The following is an 18,242-nucleotide window of genomic DNA, read 5'->3' as shown; positions in this document are numbered from 1 at the left end:
TTTAGCAGATCATGCAAACCGGTTAACAAATGCAATTAGATAATACAGTAAACATATTACAGTTACCTTCAGGTAGGTGGCTGGACCCAGAGCCTTGGCAGGAATTTGAAGTTGAATCTTCTCTTTGCACACAGCCAGAAAATAAAAGTTTGACAAATACCCAATACTCTATATATCTCTTTCCTCGTTAGCTCTGCTTCTTTGCCCAGAAACACATTCAGGTCTATTGGAGTTGAAATTCTGCTGCTCTGTCAACTAGTCAGGGTCTGAGGTGACAGATGAATTTGGAGGTTGGCACTGGGACGTATTTCAGGCTGTCATCGTTTTTGTTGCAGATTCCTGCAGTTCTCCAGCGGGCTAGCCTCTTACTCCGAGGCGAGGGCGTGATGAGCTTTCCAGGCTGTGCAGACCCACAGGGAAAGAGCTCCTTCTGCCCGAGAGAATGGGGTTAACAGTCCTCTTCTCAGGCGCTTGTTCTCAGAGGCTTATAACTTGGCCAGAATATAAGGCTTGGCTCCTTATGCCTTTTTTTTTTTTTTCCTCCTCCTTTTTCAAACAACTCTAAAAGGTTTTACAAGCTGGATCCTTTTTTTGTTGGGGGGGGATTTTTATTTTAAGACTTTGAAAAGAAACTCCATGCTGTGGTTTCTTCCTGAAGGAAACTGAGGGGTGGGGGTTAAGGAAGGGGAGAAGAATAATTGCATTTTTATATTGCTTAGGTAAAAGCTGTTCTCAGGGGTAGGTCTGGATTTAGTAACGGCAGGGTACCTCAGATACTGTAGCCTTCAGAAGTTTAGCTGTATACGAAGCAAGCATCACTCCTTCACTTGCGTGATCACTTGCATGCCGCTCAGAAATGTTGCTCTTCGTAGACTATTCTTCCCCCCAGAACACTCCCTACCATAACCCCCTGTGCAATGATCGGTCTGTAAGAAGTCTTCCCATGAAGTAGACTTGGTGTTCTGCTTATTTATATGTGCATCCAATCTCTTCCACTGCTATTTCTACATTTATTGCACACGTATTAAGTGTCACATGGACGGACTTTTTTTTTTGATGCATTCATTTCAGTTGATATTCGCAAGTCTACACGAAGTATTACACCCATCTGATGAGGGTGTGGTTTAGCGGGGCCGTCTCCATGTTTGAGGCCACACAGCTTGGGTTTGCATCTTGGTTCCTAATTGTAAATGACCTGGGACAAGTTATGTAATGTCTCTAAGCTCCTGAATCCTTATCTATGAGACGAGGACGCAACTGAGGGGGGGCTAGTAGTGTTTGTCTCAGGCGGTGTTCTGCATTTTAAGTAGGTAGACACCTACCATCCAGCAGACACTCAAGGTGAGCTCTTAGGATTTTCATGAGGAAAGCAGAGAGAGCTTGGTACGGCTGAGCGACTTTTCCAGGGTCTTGTAGGATTCCAACCCAGCTACCCTGGCTGATTGCTGCACTGTCACTCAACCTCTAGGCTATAAAATCTCCTTCCGAGTGAGCTGTGAGCTCCTTAAGGGTGAGGAAGGCTCTTTCTCTATTCTCCACGTGCCTAACACAGTGCTTTGTATACTGTAAAAGCTCCGTTAAGGTTAGGTAGTTATAATTTAACTTAGATTTTTCTACATTTTTTTTTTTTTTTTTTTGCCAAAGGCAGGTCAAAAGCAAAGCAATATTAAAAATAAAGAAAAACCCCACCTATAGTTCTAGGCAAATATGCCCTCAGATGATTGTGCCCAAGCACCTTAGAAACACTTGCCCTGTTTATTTTTCAGGACACCGCAAGAGAAAGGTAATAAGAATTATCTCAGTTTTGCAGTTGGGGAAATTTGGGAGCAGAGGAAACTGGGCAGTTTGCCTGGGAACTGAAAACAAGTCACTGTGCAGCTGGGAACTGTCTCAACATCTTTAGAATCAGGATTGCTTGTTCCAAACTGCCTTTCCAGGCGCAGGGTGAAATGACGTGATGTCCGTTTGCCTCAGACAATGGGATGTTTTTCCTTAGCCAGGGTCTGGGGTGTGAGCAGTCTCCTCGGAGGAAGGATCAAAGGGGTGGGCTGTGTTTGATTTTGCTTCTCCTCTTTCTCTGTGCACAGCTGGGTCTGAGAAGTGTGGGAGACACAGGCACCGTTTCTCCAGGGGCTCCCAGGGGCCCCAGGTGTGGTGTGGCTGTTGCAGGGTAGGCAGGACAAGCACTTCCGAAGCTCTTGCCTGAGGCTGGCTAAAGGAAATTTGCTTCGGGACCCAAAATGTTACCTTCTTCTTCTAACAACATTCCCCATTTATTTGCCATAGCTTTATAATATTCATTTCAGGTAATTACCTGAATTCCATGAGTACGAAGAGAAAATTTTAGCTAGAAAGCTATGGAAAAAAGGTTTGGCCAACAAAAATATCTTTTCTAATACTGAAGTTGATACTTTACGTTTTTACAAAATTATCATAGTAGAATTTCTTACAGACGTTTACAGTAACATAAAAAGGTTGGTTAGAATAAACTGGATTTATCTCTCAAATGTACCCTGAAAATTCATTTATAAGTGGCAAAGCCTGAGAATTTTGACTCTCAGTTATACAGGATGTTTGCTCTAGGTCTCACTGAGCTCTAACTCGATTTAAAAGACCACTGTATTTATTATAACTAGATAACAAAGAAAAGTGTGTGTGTGTTTTAATAAAAAGACCTTGAATCCACAGTGTCTTTTAAGTATGGCTTTATTTTGGGAATGTTTATGGGCAGATATCCAAACTCTTACTGTTTCTGAAGCTGTCATTTCTAAGATAGTTTACAGCGCATGGATCTGAGGAAAATAAAATTGCAACAACACTTGCCTAACAGATGGAGCTGTTGAACCGATTTAGAAACTCATCCAGTGTCTGAATGTGATGGGAGAATGTTGATAAATAAGGAGATGATTACGCTGCTGCGTATAAACCGACCCGTGCAACCTCAGCACTGGTCAGAAGCTAACATCAAAGTTGAGGGTTTTTTTTTTTTTTTTTTTTTCCCAACTTTAGTGCTAGGATGTCCTTTGAGAAACTGATGTACGTTCCTAAAGTTTATCCATAAACATCCCCTCCCCTAGGGGCTCCATGAAGTTGAGAACCTCTGACTCAGGTGAAGGACCAGTGAACACATTCATCAGTCCTCAAGCACTGAATGAGCCTTTTTGCAGCACATGGCACAAGTCCCCGGGTGACCGGAGAGAAATGTCATAGCTCCTGCCCCGTAAGAGTGTAAGAAACAAGACATGCCCTCCTGGTCAGAAGGGGGCGTGATTCTCTTGGAGAAGTGAAGAGCCCCAGGTAGGAAGTGAGTACGGATGAAGGATGCTGCAGTGACAGCAGAGTACCCACAGTTATGTGGTCAGGACCTGCCTATAGGGCTCTTCTCCTTGCTTACGCCATGTATTAGTTTTCTAGGGCTACCATCACACAGTGCCACAGACTGGGTGGCTTGCATAACAGAAATTTATTGTCGCATGGTTCTGGAGGCTGGAAGTCCCAAGACCAAGGTGCTGTCTGGGTTGGTTTCTCCTAAGGCTTTTCTCCTTAGCTTGCAGAGGGCTATCTCCTCACTGTGTCCTCACCTGGTGCTCTTACACCACTGGTGTCTCTTCTGTGCTCTTACACCACTGGTGTCTCTTCTATGCTCTTACACGACTGGTGTCTCTTCTGCTTCTTAAAAGGACGCTGGACCTATTGGATTAGGGCCCCGCCCTTGTGACCTCATTTAACCTTAGTTACCTCTTCAAAGGCTCTATCTCCAAATCCAGTCACATTGGGGGTTGGGGCTTCGACATGTGAATTCTGGGGATGGGGTAGGGAACAGCATTCAGCCCGTAACACCCCATATATCTTTCAGACTTCGACATTTACTTCTCTGTGGGCCTTACCTCCGGGAACCACGCTCGTTTCTCTGTTCTGGCTTAGGTACTGACCTCTTTCTATGCAACTTCCCATTCTCTGCACTATCATCATATCTTGGCCCTGAACCCTTTCATATCTCAGCGTGGCCTTAGTGATCTTTCTTTCCGACCATGGATTCTTGAGGGAGTTTGCTGTAACCATCCTCCACCAGCCCAGCTCTTTAAGGGCTTAATCATACCCTCTATTAGGTCTTAAGCAGAGGCTTGACTCACAGAAGTAATTAATGAGTTGCAAATATGCATAATATTTTGGTAAATATAATGTGGTGACTATGATTGACTGCTTTTTTTTTTTTTCCTCATTATAAGTTTCAAAGCAATAGAAATGGAAAACAAAAGGAGAAAGATTGGTTAGGGCTAGATGAATTTTGTACATCAGGCTAAGAAGTTTAGCTTTCATTTATTAGGTTAAAGGGAGCCCTGGAAGTTTAGGGAGAGTAGGAAGGAAATAATATAAATATTTTATCTCTCAGGGTCGATTATGCTGCAGTAACAAAGAACCCCAACATACCAGGGACTTACAATGAAGCTCTCTTTTTCATTCATTCTCTGTGTTTAATTGTTGTCTACTGTAGTTCTGCTATACATTGTCTTCACTCCGGGATCCAGGCTGACCAACATGTTCTCTCGGCAGAGGAAAAAGAAACATGGCAAACTCTGCTTAGTTCTTAAAAGCTTCTGCCTGGGTGTGATGCACGTCACTTCTGCCCACATTTCATTGGTCAGAGCAGGTCATGTGGCCACAATGGAGCTCAGCAGGGTAAGTACAGTTCTTCAGAGAAGAGAAAACCATAGGCAAGAGAACCAGAAAATAGATTCTAATAGGAAGGGAAGCATAGGACAGCCTGTGGGAAAAGGAAGGGAAGACAATAAAAGGGGCAGAAGCAAAGTTTAAAAATGTGGATGATAAAAAAGATAAGAGGACAGAAGAGAGAGGAAGTAGGGTAAAAATAAGAGATAGCTCTATAGAAGATACAAATAAATAGTGGAGAAAAATGACAACAGAAATATAAGGAGTTATGGATAAGCAACCTGGTCCTACACGGGGGGCTATGTTCAATATCCTGTGATAAACTAGAATGGAAGAGAATATGGAAAAGAATGTTATAAGCATGTGGAAGTGAGTCACTTTGCTGTACAGCCAAAACTAACATAAGGTGATCAACTAGTTCAATAAGAAAGAAGGGAGGAAGGAAAGGAGGGAAGGAAGGAAGAAAGAAAGAACGAAAGAAAGAGAAAAGAAAGAAAGGAAGGAAGAAGATACGGAGTTAGGTTGGAGTAATACCAATCAAATGGTTCTCCACAGTTATAAAAGTTATGTATTAGTCTCCTAGGGCTGTCAAACAAATTGCCACAGACTGGGTGGCTCAAAACAGCACAGCTTTGTTTTCTCAAAGTTCTGGAGGCTAAGAGTCTGAAGTCAAGGTGTCAGCAGGCACAGGCTCCTTAAGAAGACTTTAGGGAAGAATCCTTCCTTGCTTCCTCGTAGCTTCTGGTGGCTTCCCAGGAATTCTTGACATGCCTTGATTTGTAGTAGCATCACATCAAATTCGGTATCTGTCATCACATGACCTTCTTCCCCCGTGTGCCTCCTCTGGTTTCTGTGTGTTCTCTCCTCTTCTTGTGAGGTCTCTGGTTATTGAATGTAAGGTGTGCTGTAATCCAGTATGATCTCGTCTTAACTTGGTTGTATCTGCAAAGACTGCGTGCCAACTGAAAATTTAAATGGAGCAAGCTCTTTAATCAAATCTCTTGAAAATCCAGGGCATAAGCAGCCTTGTTTGCACACCCGTGTAACGAAGTGTCATGAAAACCATAGCGGACAGTGGTGTATGGGTGACCCCAGAGCACCCAGAGCTACTCTGGCACCTCAGTGGTCCCGGCCGCAGGCAGCAGTGCACAGTGCAGACCCTTGGGGTGGTGGCAATAGTGGTGTTGACTGACACGGACAGTGCTCAGCAGAGGCACAGTACCCGATGAGGTTGGTGGCATTCGCCGTAACAGCAGAGGTGGTGGGACTCAGCAGGAGCGGGCAATGGTTAGCGAGTGGTGGCCCAGTCATGAGCGTCAGAGCAGGGCCAACCTCTTGCAGCTTCCCAGGCGGTGGGCCGCTCCGGACGAGCCATGGTAAGAGACTATGAAATTGCAAACATGTGATCGTAGGGAATCTTGAAACGCGTGAGAAGTCTTGGAGGATGTCAGGAAAAAAAAGATGGAGTACGGCTTTGACGTGGAGGGCGGAATTTAGAGAGCAAAGTTGGAAGTCCAAGAATGAGGAAAGAAACAGGAGATTTTTTTTTTTTTTTTTTTTTTTATTATTTTCCCACTGTACAGCAAGGGGGTCAGGTCATCCTTAGATGTATACATTGCAGTTACAGTTTTTCCCCCACCCTTTCTTCTGTTGCGACATGAGTATCTAGACATAGTTCTCAATGCTATTCAGCAGGATCTCCTTATAAATCTATTCTAGGTTGTGTCTGATAAGCCCAAGCTCCCGATCCCTCCCACTCCCTCCCCCTCCCATCAGGCAACCACAAGTCTCTTCTCCAAGTCCATGATTTTCTTTTCTGAGGAGATGTTCATTTGTGCTGGATATTAGATTCCAGTTATAAGTGATATCATATGGTATTTGTCTTTGTCTTTCTGGCTCATTTCACTCAGTATGAGATTCTCTAGTTCCATCCATGTTGCTGCAAATGGCATTATGTCATCCTTTTTTATGGCTGAGTAGTATTCCATTGTGTATATATACCACATCTTCCGAATCCAATCATCTGTCGATGGACATTTGGATTGTTTCCATGTCCTGGCTATTGTGAATAGGGCTGCAATGAACATGCGGGTGCATGTGTCTCTTTTAAGTAGAGTTTTGTCCGGATAGATGCCCAAGAGTGGGATTGTGGGGTCATATGGAAGTTCTATGTATAGATTTCTAAGGTATCTCCAAACTGTTCTCCATAGTGGCTGTACCAGTTTACATTCCCACCAGCAGTGCAGGAGGGTTCCCTTTTCTCCACAGCCCCTCCAGCACTTGTTATTTGTGGATTTATTAATGATGGCCATTCTGACTGGTGTGAGGTGGTATCTCATGGTAGTTTTGATTTGCATTTCTCTTATAATCAGCGATGTTGAGCATTTTTTCATGTGTTTGTTGGCCATCTGTATATCTTCCTTGGAGAAATGTCTATTCAGGTCTTTTGCCCATTTTTCCATTGATTGATTGGTTTTTTTGCTGTTGAGTTGTATAAGTTGCTTGTATATTCTAGAGATTAAGCCCTTGTCAGTTGCATCATTTGAAACTATTTTCTCCCATTCTGTAAGTGGTCTTTTTGTTTTCTTTTGGGTTTCCTTTGCTGTGCAAAAGCTTTTCAGTTTGATGAGGTCCCATGGGTTTATTTTTGCTCTCGTTTCTATTGCTTTGGGAGACTGACCTGAGAAAATATTCATGATGTTGATGTCAGAGAGTGTTTTGCCTATGTTTTCTTCTAGGAGTTTGATGGTGTCCTGTCGTATATTTAAGTCTTTCAGCCATTTGGAGTTTATTTTGGTGCATGGTGTGAGGGTGTGTTCTAGTTTCATTGCTTTGCATGCTGCTGTCCAGGTTTCCCAGCAATGCTTGCTGAATAGACTTTTTTTTTCCCATTTTATGTTCTTGCCTCCCTTGTCAAAGATTAATTGACCATAGGTGTCAGGGTTTATTTCCGGATTCTCTATTCTGAGAAACAGGAGATTTTAATGCGTATTTTTTCTTCTGTAATCGCTTAAGGTTACTTTCAGTTTAGTAAAATCTATAGCTATTTTTTTTAATGCTGCCTGGTTCATGATGATATTTCTGCACCTGTGTGTGAGCAGACTTTCCATTTTGTAGTTAAGTGTTCTGTTTCTTTGTTTGGCTTCCTGAATTCCTCCATCACAATAGCAAGAAATCTTTTCTATTTTTGTTCTCTGAGAAGTTTTTTTCAAAAAAAATTTTTAATTGTAGCTGATTTACAGTGTTCCTTCACCAGCTTCTGCTACACAGCAAAGTAACCCAGCCACACACACGCATTCTCTTTTTTTTTCATTTTCCATCATGTTCTAATCAAGAGACACAGTTCCGTGTGCTTATAGCAGGATCCCATCACCCATAGCTTCTAAGTATAGTAGTCTATGAGTTCCCATCGTGGCTCAGTGGTTAACGAATCTGACTAGGAACCATGAGGTTGTGGGTTTGATCCCTGGTCTTGCTCAGTGGGTTAAGGATCCCGTGTTGCCATCAGCTGTGGTGTAGGTCGCAGACGCCGCTCGGACCCCTCGTTGCTGTGGCTGTGGTGTAGGCCAGCGGCTATAGCTCCATTAGACTCCTAGCCTGGGAACCTCCATGTGCCGCGTGCATGCGGCCCTAGAAAAAAAAGGCGAAAAGACAATAAATAAATAAATAAATAAATAAAATGATCTGCATATACTAACCCCTGAGAAGTTTTAATCACCAATGAAAGATTCCAAAAGAACCTAGTCAGATGGTATTTGACTGTGAACACGGACAGTCAGATTCATTACTAAGGTAAGATAACGTGTCTAAATCTCAGTCCAAAAAGTTACCTGTGGACACATACATCCAGTGCTTTGGTTCAGAATTGGTAAATTCTTTTTTTTTTTTTTTTTTTTTGCCCTTTTTTAGGGCTGTCCCTGTGGCACATGGAGGTTCCCAGGCTAGGGGTCTAAACGGAGCTGTAGGTGCCGGCCTACACCACAGCCACAGCAACATCAGATCCGAGACACATCTGTGGCCTACACCACAGCTCACAGCAATGCCGGATCCTTAACCCACTGAGCGAGGCCAGGGACCAAACCCGCAACCTCATGGTTCCTAGTCGGATTCGTTTCCGCTGCGCCACAGTGGGAATTCCTCAGAATTGGTAAATTCTAAATAATGGGACAGTGGGAGTTGAAATCCAATGCCTGCCACTATCTTATACCTTCAATCTTTTGTGTCTATCTCCCTATCAGATGCCAAATTATCAAAGGCCATCAAAAAGGCCTGATAGGATATCGATAATCACTGATGCATTTGAATATTACAGGAAACAAATTCTACTACTGCTCAATCTGAATGACACCAATCTAGCCCTTAGAGGATGCAGCGCATGTTCAAAATCCTTCTTTCTGGATGAAGCAGAAAAGCAATGAGTCAGACAGGCCAGAATTCAAGTCCCAGCTCCGATGCTTCCTAGCTGTGTGACCTTGAGCAAGTTATTTAATCTCTCTGGGTCTTCAAGTCCTCATCTGACAGATGAGAATGATAATATTACCTACCTCATTGGGTAATTTCAAGGAAAATAGATGCTATTTACATTACACTTTGACCAGTGCATGAGTGATTGGATTAAGTCTCAATAAATAATAAAAATAATAAACAACAATAATAATAACAATAAAGGTTATGGTAATGATGATGAAAAAAGGCCACCAATAAGGAAGCCCGATGTTGCTGGAGATTGCCATGGAGCTTCCTGAAATAGGAATTAGACTGCCTCCTCTTTCCACATAAACTGCTAATAAGCCCTGAGAGGAATGATGTGTTTCAGGCAGAGGGATGCTGTAAACACAGTTCAAGCATCCCTCTGCAAACATAGCAGTTTTAGTTAAGCTCTGCAAACACAGCAGCTGCTCACATCAGTCCCTGGAGTGGCCTGTCGTCTTTTGGCAGACAGAACCTTCCTGAGCCCGGGGAAATGTGGGCCGGCTGCGCACCAGGCCTGTGGGCTACGCAGCTGCTCTCCTTCTGACCTCACCTGGGACAGACACAACCCAATCCATCAGATCCCTCAGTGTTTGGGTCTCTTGTCCAAGTGAGGTGCAGCTGGACTTCTTTATATTTCTGTGCATTTGCCTTGCAGGATGTGTCTTATTTACCAGGATCGAAGTTTATATCCCGGCCTTCTCCCGAGTGAGGTCATTTTGCTGTTACTAGCCAAAAGCCACCCTCCTCTAAATCTGTCTGATGTTCTTTTGGCTGTAGTGCTAAGTTCCCAGAACAAGAGGTTTCAGACTAAGAAGTACTGTTTGTGTGGTGAAGCAGTCCTATTCTGGAAATGGGTTCCAGGGGTTGTTTTCTTCTTGGTCTGGCAGAAGCAAGGACACTTGTATTTTTGTCAATATTTCAGTTGTGGTAGAGCCCTGGGTTGGTTACAGAGGTTTCACGTGGGCTGGTTGTACACGTGAGTGTTGGTGGTGCTACAGCGGAGGCTCCGTCTCTAGCAAATGTTGGAAGCCCAGTTAGAACTGGTTGGAGTCTACACTGGCATTCATTGGATGGCAACTCAAGTGGAGACACAACAGATGATTTGAACAATACCTGTTGCCTCTAATCTAGTATTTCTCAAAATTTTCTTTCCATGATCACTCTCCTAAGGGCCCTTTGAATGTCTTTATTCCTGCGTGTTCCCCCACCACCCATGAGGTTGTAGTACCATAGCTACGCTGTATATCCATCGAGGTACTTTCTCTATAGCTGGGCTTTATATACAAAAGGAATAGGATTTTTGCCTCTGCCAAGAATCAGTTTTGCCCCCTTGACTAATGAGCCTCACCAATTGACCAAAGCACTTCTCATGCTTAACGAGATACAATTTACTGTAGCCTCATCCACTGACTAATTTAGAGTTGGAGAAATTGAGTTATTTATGTCTTCCTATTGAACTCTATGTAATATATCTGACAGCATTCATTACTCCAACAACTTAGTTTTTTGGCTGTACCCACAGCTGTGGAAGTTCCTGGGCCAGGAACTGAGCCCAAGCCACAGCAGCAACCTGAGCCTCAGCAGTAGCACTGCCAGATCCTTAACTACTAGGCCTCCAGGGAACTCCTCAGACAACTTTTGTAAAGGAACAAGGCAGAAAACTTGCTGAAAGCATTATAGTTATTTTCTGAGGAAATGGAGTCAGATTTTTCATAATTATGCCCCCGCCTCCCGTTTTGTTAGCTCTTCTCAGGTTGTTTGTTACGAGTTATTTGAGATTCAGCCAAAGAGGCAGGACAAATATCTCCAGCATTGGCCCTCTTCTTCATTCCCGGGATCACGTTCATGACGGCAGTTCCTGGTCACCTCACAGCCAACTGTTTCTCCCCCCGACTCGCCTTTGCAAATACGATTGCCTGAAGGGCCAGGGAGGTCACACAAGTTAGTAAAGAAGGTCAGAAGTAGGAAAGCAACACGCTCAGAAAGTGCTGATTGGCAGCTGACCTTGGGCCTTGTGTGGGGAAGACAAGAGTGGGCTCGGGACTTGGGAACTGGAAGGTGCTGTCCATCCAAAGGGGGCAACTGCCACTCCATTCTTGCCTCCTTACGGCCCCGGGGGAGTGACTGCTCTGCGTGGCTAGAGCCTGTCACCGTTTCAAAGGGAAGCCAGTCATCTGAAGCTTTATGGCCTGATTAAATGTTGACCAACATTCTTTTGGCCACATAAAATAGGTCTGTAAGCTGGATTGAGCCCCTGAACACTGACTTCTGACCTGAGTGCCAAATACTTCTTCCCTCCCCAGTGCAATCCACCTTGAACTGTATTTAAACAAATTGAATCCTCTCAAAGTGCTAACTCACACTGGGTCACTCTCCCGCGTAGAAGCCCTCAGTAGCTTCTCCCTGGCTGCCCAGCCACTTCTGATCGCATGAGCCAGGCCTGCCAACGTCTGCCACCGTGTGTATTGTCTTCCATTCACTTAACAACAGCATCTTCTCTTTTCCTCGCTTTGTAATTTTCTGCCTCTATGTTTTTGCTGAGTAGCTTCCTCTACCTGGAACCTTCATGCTTAAATCCTACCAACCTTTCAAAGTCCAAATTAGACGCTTCCTTTCAGGGAGCTGTCTCTGCTCCCTCTGATAGGAAGGTATTCTTTCACTGAGCTTCCGAAGTGTATTTTTAAAAAGAATTTTGGATCATCATAGCAAAAGACAGGTGAGATAAAAGTTACCATCTGAACCTTTTTCAGCTGTACGGTGATAGTAAATACATGCATCATGTTGTGCAGCTCTGACCACCGTCCATCTCCGTAACGCTTCATTGTGTAAAACTGAAACTCTATCTCCCTGAAACACAGCCCCCACCTTCTCTCATCCCTCGCAGGCCCGGGACCACCCTTCCACTTCCTGCCTCTACAGCTTTGACTACTCTAAGTAACTCGTGTGAGTGGAATTACACAGTATTTTTTTTCTTTTATGACTGACATATCACTTAGCATCGTGTCCTCAAGTTTCATCCATGTCAGAGCATATGTCAGAATTTCCTTCCTTTTTAAGGCTGATAATATTAATAATATTCTCTTGTATATCTATATAGATATAGATACAGATACAGACACACACCCACACATACCACATTTTGCACATCTGTGCATCTGTCAGTGGACACTTATGTTGTTTCTACATTTTTATTATTGTAAATAATGCTGCTGTGAAGACGGGTAAACAGATATCTCTTCCAGACCTTGCTTTCAATTCTCTTGGTAATATACCCGAAGTGGAATTGCTGGATGATACGGAAATTCTATTTTAATCTTTTCGAGGAATGGCCATTCTGTTTTCCACAGTTGCTATGCCATTTTAGATTCCCAGCAGTGACACACAGGGTTCCAATTTTCCCACGTCCCTGTAAACATTTGTTATTTTCTTTTTTGATAATAGCCGTCCTAATGGCGTGAAGTGAATGGCATACTATTTTTGATTAGATGCTTCGAACCTCAGATGCAGAGTAAGTGATCTGCCTACATGTGTCCTGCACTGGGAGGGCTTGGTTCAGGGGCGGCCCGTTACTGTCCCCTGCACTCCCCAGTTCTGACTTTGTCCTGTGTCACAGGGGAATAGGATATTAATTTAATTTTTTTCTTTGGACTGTATCACTTTTCGTCATGTAATATAATTATATGTATACAGGCCCCCATCTCCCCTACTGGGTAATATTTTAGGGCAGGGATAACTTTTTCATGCAACCTTGATTCCCTGCAGTGGCTCATACTCAATAAACATTTGTAATTCAAGCATTTGTGACTCTATTGATTGCTTCATCCGCTAGATCTTGCCTTCCCACACTCCCCCAAATTCCACATCTACTGAGGTGCTACCTGAAGGGGACTAAATTGAGAAAAAGCAACTATAATTAAGAGAGGTAACGAGCAAGGAAAGATCCGACCTCTCATGTATTTGCATCAAACTCTCCCCCAGCTTTAGCGCAAATGTTGAGCTTTTAAAACATTTTTTAATGTTTTCCTGGGCAAACCATTCAGGAAGCACCTGTGCTGCCTCCTTTCAAATTCTTCAACATGGACCACTAAAGATTTAATACAAAGGCTACTGACCTCTGTTTTAAGTTACTGTGAAACAAGGATGTTTAAAAATTTTTTTAAAAATTGATCTAGAATGACTAGAATGACGGGAGAAGGAGTGATTCTAAGGTTACCTGACTGGAATAAAGGAATCAGACCTCCTCTTTGCCTTACTACACTCCTGTGGTAAACTCGAAAGCTGGTAGGCTTGGAAGTGGCCACAAGAGGGGAGTATGAACCAGGGTCACCCTTTCAAATGAACGGAACCGATGAGTCGTCCTCCAGCTGGATGCGGGCTCATCCTGCCAGCAGTCCGCTGGGTGATGGTGCACCTTCCAGCGGACTGTCAAAGAGTGAGCGTGGCTTTGCCCTTTGTATGTTCACCGAGGAAATAACCTTCAACTCTCAGCCGTCCAGTCGTACCTCAATCTTGGTTGGAAGAAATACTTGCAGGAGGAGGGCCTGCAGGACAGGCAGTCCCTCTCCCTCAATTTCACTAACCTTTGCATTAGCTGGAACCCTGGGCAAACCATTCAGGAAGCACCTGTGCTGCCTCCTTTCAAATTATTTATATTAAACTGGGATTTGGCATGTTGCCATTATTATATCAACATAAAGGTATGGTGCACAGTACCTGTTTTTGAGGACTTAGGGAAGAACATTTGCTTAAAACTCAGAACACAGGAAAAGCTGTGCTTTGCCTGGAAACCTTGTGAGCTTTTACTCAGTAACTTTGTAGATGCTTTAACAGAGCCTGCGTCTCGCTTTCCTTTGGCTGGTGGGCAGCCTCTTCTATTCAGCAGATAGTTATGACGGCTCATTCTGGCTCTGATGGGAGCACAAGCAGAGGACTTTGGTCCTTGTGAGGCCTGCAGTTTAGTGGAGGAGACAGATGTTCAGGTGAATGTGTAAACAGCAAATGAAGGGTGCTGAGAAGGAAAGGAGGCTTCATAGCATGCAGTGCATGATAGGAGGACTGGCCTTAAATGGAAGAGGTGCCCTTTGGACCCCAGACTGAGTAGGAGTGACCTGAGGGGCAGGCTGGGTCCCTGGCATTCCTGACCAGAGGGGGGCAGCACTGCACATCCTGGCAGCTGGAAAATGACTTTCGGGAGGGCGGAAGGATAGGTACAGGTCGGGGAAGGGAAGAGGCAAGGCTTGAGAGGACACAAGGTTTGGGCAACCTTACCCAGGCTTTAGTGTCACCCTCTCTCTCTGGTCTGTGTTATCTTTTGATAATTAACATACTTTTGTGGAACAAGATGGGGAATAAATTAAAAGTTATTATTCCTTTGCTTGCATTATGTGACAGACTGCCGCCAGCAGACATTACCTGAAAAATGATTTCACACATGTATCACCTCCACCACAGTTCACTCGCGACCGCTGGACCTCACTCACAGCCACAGGCGTGCAGGCCCACTCGGGGCGAGCCAGTGGACTTGAGAACACCATTTGGCTTTGCTCTGATGGCATCCAGAGGCTCATGGTATTCTTCCTTTGCAACCTATCAGGATCAAGAATTAGAGAGTTCGTCCTAGAAGATAGGTTTATATACAGTTTAGAAATAATAGGAGTTCCCGTCGTGGCGCAGTGGTTAACGAATCTGACTAGGAACCATGAGGTTGCGGGTTCGGTCCCTGGCCTTGCTCAGTGGGTTAACGATCCGGCGTTGCCGTGAGCTGTGGTGTAGGTCGCAGACGCGGCTTGGATCCCATGTTGCTGTGGCTCTGGCGTGGGCCGGTGGCTACAGCTCTGATTGGACCCCTAGCCTGGGAACCTCCATATGCCGCAGGAGTGGCCCAAGAAATGGCAAAAAGACAAAAAAAAAAAAAAAAAAAAAAGATGTAATAGCCCTGCCTTCTGGTTCTGTAAAGTATTACTGTCAGTTGCCTCTTAGAAACACAGGAATAAACAAGCCAAATGAATAAAAGGCTTATTTTGTTGTTGTTGTTGTTCCTTTTATTGCAAGAGTCTTTATTGTGTAGAAACAGTTTTGAATTCACTATCAGGTTTAAGTATTTACAAGAAAATAGTAAGTTTGCACTGCAATTTAAAAAAGAAATGAAGGTTAAAATTTTGCAGCAGACTTTGTTATGTTTTTGACAAGCTTGGCACTTTTTATTTTTTGCTTCTATTTTTTATTGTTGGAAAATGCTTTAAAGAACCTCAGATGAAACAGAAGGCTTGTAATCAAAAAGCAACTATAAAATACTGCCTTTTAGATGTATATGGAATAAATATACATCTGTATTTATAAATATACAATCCTTCATCCTGCCAGCTATGCCAAGGGTTCAAATGTGTTGGGAAAAGATTCCTGGAGGAAATTTCTGTGGTTCCTAGTTCTTTGCTTCATCTGTTGCCCCTGCTCTTGATATTGAGTCGAAACCAGGTATTAATGGGGTCAAAGCAAAGCAGGTACCAATACCGCTTGTGTTTCTAGGCCAGGAAAAGCCCTGTCTCTGCGCCCTTACTTACTGTAGTAAAACACGTTTCACTTAACAGAGGGTGGAACAAAGGAAGAAAGAGGAAAAAGAGGAGATACCAGTTGAGGGTGGTTCCAAATAAGACAGATGCTCATTCTGTCTCACCCAGCCGCCAGAGCTCCTTCCTGAGCTTCTGAACACACCAGGCACGTTGCTGCTACAGGACTTTAGCACCGGCTGCTCCCTCTACCTAGACTGTTCTTCCTCTCTGTGATCAGAAGCCTGACTTGTTCACCTCCTTCTAGTTTTTTTTTTTTTTTTTTTTTTTTTTTTTTTTTGTCTTTTTGCTATTTCTTTGGCTGCTCCTGCGGCACATGGAGGTTCCCAGGCTGGGGGTCTAATCGGAGCTGTGGCCACCAGCCTATGCCAGAGCCACAGCAACGCAGGATCCGAGCCGCGTCTGCAATCTACACCACAGCTCATGGCAACGCCGGATCCTTAACCCACTGAGCAAGGGCAGGGACCGAACCCGCAACCTCATGGTTCCTAGTCGGATTCGGTAACCACTGAGCCACGACGGAAACTCCTCCTTCTAGTTTTAACGGAATGTTACCTTTTCCATGAGGCTCACCTTTGATCATCCTATTTTAAATGAATGGCTCCCTCGAACTGCTGATCCTTTCACCCTATTTCAGGGGTTGACAAACGAGGACCCATTGTTTTTGCAAATAAAATTTTGTTGGCACACAACCAGATTTCTTTTTTGATGTCTTGACTATGGCTGATTTTGCACTTCAATGGCAGAGTGAGAGCTTGGAAAGTGCATGATAAATCTTCAGGCGTTGTTTGTTGAATGAATGAATGAAGGAATATAAAGTATTCCATGAAGATGAGGCAGTTTGATCATTATTATTATTTTAATGTATCCACAACTTTTCGAAAGGAGAGGGTATCCATTTCGCCAGCATATGTTCTCAACCTAACACATAGATTGTTGTGATAGTCATAACTTTCTCACCTGCTGCAGGAAGCATTCTCCTATAGGTTTGTCTTTGAGCCTTATATACCTGCTTACTTCCGCTAGAACACCTACATGATCCGCAAATAAACACCAGAGGGAAAAGTAAACATCTCTTGCAGCTCTAAGATGTGTGGCTTTTGTTGGGGAAGTACTATTTTCATGTTCAGACAGAGGAATGTCTATTTTTACACTACAGCCAGACAAGACTTAACCATTGAGCCAAATGGGTAGGTTCGTTTTTAAACTATCTTATTTCACAAAAAGAAGAGGGGAGGGAATAAGCTCACCTTTTAACCAAGGGAATAAAAGATTCAGCCTTCCAGCTCCTTCAGCAATTGATCATTTTTTTCCATGTGGGTTACGTTTCTTGATCACATCAACAAACACCCATTTATCTAAAAGAGTCTCTTTTCTAAACAAAATATCCATGTGGTCACTGCAAAGGAGTTAAGGCTGGATCCCATCTAGCAGAATTCTGAAGTTTATTTTCTTTCACTGCCAATGTTTCAGTCACTACTTCAGTTGTATTTTACAAAAGTACAGCCATATCAGCCTCCCTTATTTTTATTTTATTTTATTTTATTTTTTGTTTTTTACTTTTTAGGACCTCACCCATGGCATATGAAGGTTCCCAGTCTAGGGGTTGATTCTGAGCTACAGTTGCCGGGCTACGCCACAGCCACAACGCAGGATCCGAGCCACATCTGTGACCTACGCCACAGCTCATGGCGTCACCGGATCCTTAACCCGCTGAGCGAGGCCAGGGATCGAACGCGAAACCTCATGGTTGCTAGTCAGATTCGTTTCTGCTGCGCCGCAATGGCAATTCCCTCCTTCATTTTTAGATTGCTTTTTGAGGGTGAGCGTGAGATGGGAAATTATGTATGGCACAGCAGGGTCTCACCATGACAGCCAGCCTCACTGTGGGGGGAGGGCCAGGAGTGGGATTTTGCACTTAGCAAAGTGTGGAGACTTTTTTGATGGCATCGCTGGGAAGGTGCTTCTTAGCATCAACCAGGGATACTGCTAAACATTCTGTAATGACCAGGGTAGGACCCCACCACCCTCCAATATCCCAGTAGAGAATTTTCCTGTCCAAAATGTAGGTAGTGCAGAGGTTGAGAAACCCTGTCCTATGCCACAATTAGCATCTTCCTTTTTCCTTTCGAAACCATTTGCTTTCTTGCTGCCCTGGTGATGTCATCCAGGGTCAATGATAGGTGCCCGTTTCCTCCTTCACTGGGAGAAGGTAATGACCACAAAGCACCGCGAACCATTCAGGTGCTAAAAATTATTACTGCTTATTAAGAGAGGATTACGTGGTTCCAGATTGTACGGCTGTGTTGCTTTAGACCTGCTTCTTTTTTGAACTTTAAACAAATGGAGTTCCCGTGGTGGCGCAGTGGTTAACGAATCCGACTAGGAACCATGAGGTTGCGGGTTCGGTCCCTGGCCTTGCTCAGTGGGTTGAGGATCTGGCGTTGCTGGGAGCTGTGGTGTAGGTTGCAGACGCAGCTTGGATCCTGCTTGCTGTGGGTGTAGGCCAGCGGCTACAGCGATTAGATCCCT

The 18,242-nt window shown here is 44.0% G+C and overlaps 2 protein-coding genes across 10 annotated transcripts in view; one reads left to right on the top strand and one right to left on the bottom strand.

Moving 5' to 3' along the window:
• Positions 1-1,088, bottom strand: part of SPARCL1 (SPARC like 1) — a 44,624-nt gene extending 43,536 nt beyond the window's left edge. The window contains exons 1-2 of one of the 6 annotated variants that reach the window (XM_021100261.1): positions 769-940; positions 67-662 (exon numbers count right to left, since the gene is read on the bottom strand). The gene's annotated coding sequence lies outside the window, so the exon portion shown is untranslated. 6 annotated transcript variants of the gene reach the window in all.
• DSPP (dentin sialophosphoprotein) overlaps positions 1-18,242 on the top strand; it is a 126,088-nt gene that overhangs the window by 56,383 nt on the left and 51,463 nt on the right. The window lies entirely within an intron of this gene.

Source organism: Sus scrofa, chromosome 8, assembly GCF_000003025.6.
Source record: "Sus scrofa isolate TJ Tabasco breed Duroc chromosome 8, Sscrofa11.1, whole genome shotgun sequence".
Taxonomy (NCBI): domain Eukaryota; kingdom Metazoa; phylum Chordata; class Mammalia; order Artiodactyla; family Suidae; genus Sus; species Sus scrofa.
The sequence above is the reverse complement of the archived record's forward strand: the minus strand, read 5'-3'. Positions and strand labels throughout refer to the sequence as shown.